This window comes from Micropterus salmoides, unplaced genomic scaffold (genome assembly GCF_014851395.1).
Source record: "Micropterus salmoides isolate LMB-PRFRI ecotype aquatic unplaced genomic scaffold, ASM1485139v1 Ms_hic_scaffold_3, whole genome shotgun sequence".
NCBI lineage: Eukaryota > Metazoa > Chordata > Actinopteri > Centrarchiformes > Centrarchidae > Micropterus > Micropterus salmoides.
This window is the reverse complement of record NW_024042261.1, coordinates 21,727,680-21,734,506: the sequence shown is the minus strand read 5'-3', so window position 1 is coordinate 21,734,506 and position 6,827 is coordinate 21,727,680.

The following is a 6,827-nucleotide window of genomic DNA, read 5'->3' as shown; positions in this document are numbered from 1 at the left end:
CCTCATACATCACAGCAGGCTGGAAGTTGTGTAAGACTCTTCTTCATTGTATACATTTCCCACCAACAGTTTCCTAAGAAGACTCCATGTTGAACTCAAAATGTGCAACCGAAACTCCTCAGCATTTTAAACTGTTTTTCAGTATTGAGTTTTGCATCTTTTTTAAACAAATACAGCATTCCTGTGGTTTGGAGTGGAGTAGCAATCGGATTCTACTACCAAATAAGTGATTGCACATCTCGTAGACTGAAACCTCAATTCACTGGAAAAGTCACTGGATTCCACATTTGTGGAACAGAGTGTGTTACATTTTCCCTTCGAAGCGGAGAAAAAAAATTTAAACGTTTGTGTGTCAGCTGTGGAAGAAACTCTTTACTGAGGACTAAAGGTGAAATAAAAATTCACATTAATGTAATTTACATAAGATCTTTGCTTAGAAGATTAGCCATGCTTCTGTTCGGATACAGTAACAGAGTTTGAGGATTGAATGTGACATGAACAGCAGGTTTATTCCTGAAATATAGTAGAGAGTATAGAGTCTTTGATACTGACATGCACTGCCCTGTGCTGCATAATTGAAGATACCTGAAGTCTCCTCAAGCCACTGCAGTGCATGCATGAGAAGAACCAAATGTTGGCAGAATTTTCTCATGACTTTTTAATGCAGTGGATTGCATGTTGCACAGGTATATTGTCGCATGTTAGCACATATTTTGAGTGAGGCTCATTTGATGGTTCTACCTGCCTCTGCACATACAGTATGAAAACAGATATTGCATGCATGTTTAGTTGATGAGCATGCACTTATCCACCTATAAACTGTAAGTGCATGTTTACGTCAGATGAGAATCAAAACAGTACACTGTATGTGGCACCATTTCAGCCCATTTTGACTGAGGCACAGAGCAGAGAAGCTACGTAGATCAAAGGCAACAACCTGTCAACCCTTTTGCTGTAACATATTTTAAACAGGCAGTAACACAATGCCGCCTCAGCACAGTGACACAGCTTTTATTCCTTGCCTCAATTTATGTTGATGCATTCACAAAGCTGGGCTGGAATGCGCCACAGGCACACATCGTCCAAGAAACCAATCCTTCCTCCCCTCAGCACTCTAGCATGGCTCTAACCCACACCGTGAGGTGGCTGCAACTGTTTTGTTTCTGTTGACTTAAACCCATAAGGACAGCGTGAGCCTTTCAGTTCATATCTCAGGGATTGTGCATTCTTACACACACACACACACACACACATCTTTTCAGCAGACCTAATAAAACTTCTCCTGGATCTCCTGGAGTGTTAAGTAAACACACATTGGGGGAACTGCAAGCTAGTTTAGTTTGCTATATGTGACCCTCATGTCCCAGTACTTATCACAGGTAATGTGCTGTCTCGAGTGTTTATATGACTTTATCAGAGCTAAGCCCTCTTGGGGGGGGGGGGTTGTGCTTAGTCTCTCATTCATATGAATGAATATTAATATTTATCTTAATTTTTATATATCTTATCTTAATATTTATTAGATTAGCTTAGCTCCACACAAGAATGACATTTGAAGGCTTTTATACACTAAAACATTTTGTTTGGCTAGAAGTAGTAGGAGGGGTAATATAAAGAAATCCTAAATAAAGTATTAAACCCTTAACATTATGATCTGTTACAACAAAGCTAAACAATGCTGAAAGTTATGTTATATTCAATTTCTCAAATTAAGATTAAGATTGAAAAGTATCATATTTGTAGTTACTTTTAAACGCTTTGTGTAATCAAACAATTTTCACATCTATCTGGAACAAAAGCAGAAACCTACAAAGGGTTTTAAATTTTGGCAGTGTCTCTGTTCTGTTTCAGGACCCGTTCTTGTTTGGGTAATGTATTTTCCCACACATTTAAATCGTCACTCAGAAATTCATTACCAGCCATAATGCTTAATAAATTATAGCCCAGCGTAGATGAAGTCAGCATCCTTGTGGATTTATTTTTGTGAAAATACAAGGCCTTTATTAGAACTTCATCTGATAAGTGCAGAGAGACACTTATGTGAAGGCTACAAAAATACACCCAGGTTAAAAGATAGAGGAGAGCAGGGCAAGAGGGCACTTTGAAGCATCTTTACACCTCAGTGATGACGCCAATTTTGATATGTACATATAATACAGGTTGTTGTGCACCACTGGATATTATCAGATTATATTTACTGTAAATGGTAAAAAGGAGTTTAACGTAAGTGAATTTGAGCAGACAAAGAGAGACGATAAGTTGAACAAAGCCAGTAATCAATCACTTGGATTTTAAGGGGGGAGGGGCAACACAGATGGGGCACTAGAATTATACTGACATGCAGTTCCATTACAGGCTATGAAATTTTAGTGATGCTTTGTGTGGGTATGTGAAGTGTTAGGTGAAAGTAAATGGTCTGAGCATTCATCTTTAATATGCTTAAAACAGTCTGAACTCTCTTACATACATAATGTCACCTGGGCAAACAGGAAGCTTAATTTAAACTCAGTGACCAGAAACACTGAAACCTCTGTACAATGTAATCAAACAACAAAGTTCTGCAGTATGTTTGTAAACATGTTCATTTCTTTAACACCGAGTAACAATGGATTTGTCTCAACTGATATTTGAGACCTTAGCTTGCATTTTTGCTGTACCGGATTACATTCTAAGGTGGCTCGCTCTTTTGTGGGAGAGGACATTTTGATGAAGATGCCACCTGAATCCCCTGAATAACTGGAAACCTGTGGCCATTGCTCAGCATTATCTTAGTGCTTTGGGTGCACATTGGAATTGTTTTTGCTTGATGACAATTGGCCATAAAAAAATACTTAAGTCCTTTTCGATCTCTAAAACTTTATTGTAATGAGATGAAACGTTTTGCCCTTCCCTTGGTGTCTCTCATTTAACAGCATGCCTGTGGGAGCAGTTGTTGATTAAGGATGCAGAAAGACAGTGCACAAAATGTACTTTTTGAAGACAAGATTGCTTTGCTTAGTAATCTGAAATGTTAATCAGCAGCCTTTGCGTCACGTCACATCTGCAACACATTTAGTGGCTCTTGCTTGGTGTGGCGTAAATGTGGATCAACAATTAGTTACAACTCTACCATGATGGGCTTTGGTTTGTAAAAGTAGAATAACAGTAAAATAATAATAAAAATTAACTTCTTTATTATTCTTTAGACACAAAAGCCACTAGCAGTATTAATTACAGTCCCCCACCATCTCTGAGTGAATTATGTCTATGCAAACAAGATGTGGTTCAACTTCCCCACCAGCTGAAATTACCCAGGCATTATTGCTAAACCTTTTACTCACAAGATTTTTAATAATTAGGAAAATATTAGTAATTCCAAGAAATTGATGCCCCTGAAATATTCTTTAACTTGTTTGTCACAGCAACAGTAATTTGGTTACAGATAGCATGTAAATCCGGTGTGCATCAGTAAAAATAATTTATGGGTTCTTCCTTAGGATCTTCTGATGCATGGAAGTAAAATTGAATTATTTCAGGTCAGGCCTCCACTACTATTTTACAAATATTGCGTGAATATATCATTAGCGACAAAGAAGTGTGGAAATGTGTTGCCATCCTTTCTTTAGAAAAGAAGAAAGAGCCTTTACGCTTTGCCTCCGGTGTGATGTGTATAAGTGCATCAGTGGAAACATAATGCTGCTACTTCCTGTGTCTCTCGTAACCACACAACACAGAACAATGCTGTGATTTAAGTGCAGGGGAGCAGCCTGTTAGAGGCCCACATTTTCCACCCATATGTCTCACTTCAATATATGTTACTCTTTTCTGGCTGTTCCCTGCGTCCAGTCTCTCCACTTTTTTTGTTTCTCCCCCCTCCTTCAATTGTGATCTTGCTTGCGGAGTACATAAATCCCTCTCTTAAATAGATTCCAAGAAGCAATAGGCACCTCTGCCAGCTAAAGGAGCAATCTGGAATCTATTCAAGGCAGGTAATAGCGCTCCAAAGCTGAACAGAGAGAACACATTGCATAGTTGCACACTACAACAGGTGGGGGACTTTTTTTTGCTTTGAGTGAGCGAGATCGACTCTCAAATGAAATTGAGTGCCTGAAGCCATGAGTCAGAGGGTTCATCACTGACAGACTGCAGAGGATATTACAAAAACCATCCTAGCCATTTAGGATCAGGGTATTATGGTCATGAAAGTGCTATTCAGTCATAGATTTTTTTGTAAAGCAGGTGAAGAAAATTGAGACACAGCAGAAAACTATTACATGGTAATATCTATTACAATTTGTCTGATTTATTTCTTAAATTATTTTAAATATTGAATTTGGTGACTTGTTAGCTAATTATTACAAGTCTAAATAATGTGAACAATGTTGAAATTCCTTGTGCAGGTAAGAATCAGTAGGTATATGTAGTGAAACAAGACTAAGAGTCATGCTGGCGGCTCTGTGAGGCTGGATGTAGGCACAGTGGTGCTTGGAGCTAATTGCTAATTGTTATATGCTAACATACACACAATGACAATGTTAGTTTTAGGTTAGCGTGCTCGCATGATAGCATTTGTTAATTTGGACTAAACACACAGCTGAGGCTGATGGGAATGTCAGTTTTGCAGATATTTTTTCACCAACTAAAACCAAACCAAAGCATTGCACACATTGAAATGCTGACCTGATAGTGGTGCTAGATTAAAAGTCAGAGGATCAAGTAAATGTATTTATCCTTATGGATATGAGCACCAAATTTCATGGCAGTCCATCTAATAGTTGTTGAGACAAATAACAAGTCAGACAAGAGTCAGTCTCATAGAAGCACTAGAGCTAAAGTCAAGGGATTGCAACAGTCAGTAGGATTCATCATCTGGAGATCATGAATGTGCGTACCAAGTTTCATTACAATCCATCCAGTGAATCCATCCAGTGGTTGTTGAGACACTTCAGTCTGGACCAAAGTGGTGGATCGACCGACCTACAGACCATCTGACAGCCTGACATTGCTGTTCATATAGCCTCACTGCTAGTGCCAAAAATCAGCATCTATACATGTCAATGTTTGTGAGTATCTTTTCACAGCTACCTAAATATACTGAAAATGAAAATGAGACAGAAGATTCTGATCAGGTGAATAATTATTTTAAAATAATGTGTCCCATGTCCATGTGCTGGTGTTACTCTTTAGATCTTTGAATAAAGCTATCGTTGGACTATGATGTACACCTTTGAACAGTGTTATTACCATTTTCAAGTTTACTGACTCAGTAGAACTTTGAATTGGCAACACACAATGACCTCCTTCTGTTAGATTTCAGGCGTCTCACATACACCTATTCTTCTGTCACTGTCTTTCCCCCAGAATGCTGACACTTCCTCAGTCTCTGATTTTACCAATCCAAGTGTCCATCTGCCTCACCACTCCACAACCCATACTGTCTTTCTCTTTACAGTTGTCCCCCACACAGCTTCTCGTTTTCCAAAATCCCCACAACTAAACTCAATGGGTTTGTTGGGTTTGGTCCTCTCAGGCTGTCAGTTGGAAATCAGTCACAGGGGAGTAAGGCGAGCACCTCTGTCACTTTAAGAAATGCCTCTGGCGAAAAGAAACTGATTAGTAGTGCTGGCAGCCAACCACGTGGAGTGCTGTGTGGAGACTGAAGCCAATGAGAAGCCCTGCTGGGTGGAGGTTACAAAAGCAGTCTGAACCCAATGACTCAGCAAAGTTGGGTGCGTGTGAGATGACACTTTGCAGCGATTTAAAGGGCCAGCGTGCCGGCTTGCAGGCCTCTTAAGGAAGCTGAAAAATGCACTCTCAAAATCAGGCCAAGTGTTCACTCCCTCCCTCTTGTGCAGATAACAAAAGTATGTGGCACAGGTTGTTCTGCAGGGTTGTCAGTAAAGGCAGTGCAGAATCCATTAGAGGGCTACGCCCATCTTTTTTCACTAAGGGGACACTGTCTAACTTAGTGTTGGCCATTGGGATATACAGATGTTTGTTGTAGAATTACTCAGTGCAACCATGGATAACATCTGAGGGCCGTAAACTATAATGCTTTAATACATTTTCTCACATCCAATTTTGCCAACAAATTATCTTTGGCCAGCAATCAGAGGGTGGCACTGTTGTGACCCCTGTCTGTTTATTTTTTGAAAAGTCTAAGGCCAAGATCACTCTTTTTTCTCATCACAAATCTTTTAATCTTCTTCCCTATATTTACCTGCCACGATTTCGTTTACAGCTCTGAATTCTACATGTAAAATATTTGCACTATATAGTGCCAAAATATTAATATAGCACATTTCACACACAACTATACAATGTGCTTCACAAAGCATGACAAAAACAAACCCACATAAAAAGACAGATGGAAAAAATAGGAACATCAGTAATGGAACCTCAGTCTTCTCACTATATGAAATACTGAATGAAGCTTCAGTTCAGGGGCTCGGGCTTCAGTGAACTTCAGTCTGATACACTTGCAGTAATGATTACTACTCTATGTCATAAAATTAGTTAATTTAGTTTCGGCCTGATTTGTATTTTAAGTCCCTCTCTGGAGAATATCCCTATAAAAGTTTTCACTTCTCACAATAAGAATCTATTCCACTCCCCACTTCCCATAATCTCATTCATCAAATATGACTGGCAGAGTCATCCTTACAATGGTACACAGATTTGCAGTTGATAATGAGTTGGCCCTTTCAGCTCTGTTATAGATTGAATGACCCACATTATGCTCTGGTCAGACACTGTTCCTTCTTCCTCTCTATACTCTAACACTGAGCAGTAGGCTATTGTGAAGAAGCCAGGTCTGTGAGCAGCAGTGGAAACTTCCATTAGGCCAC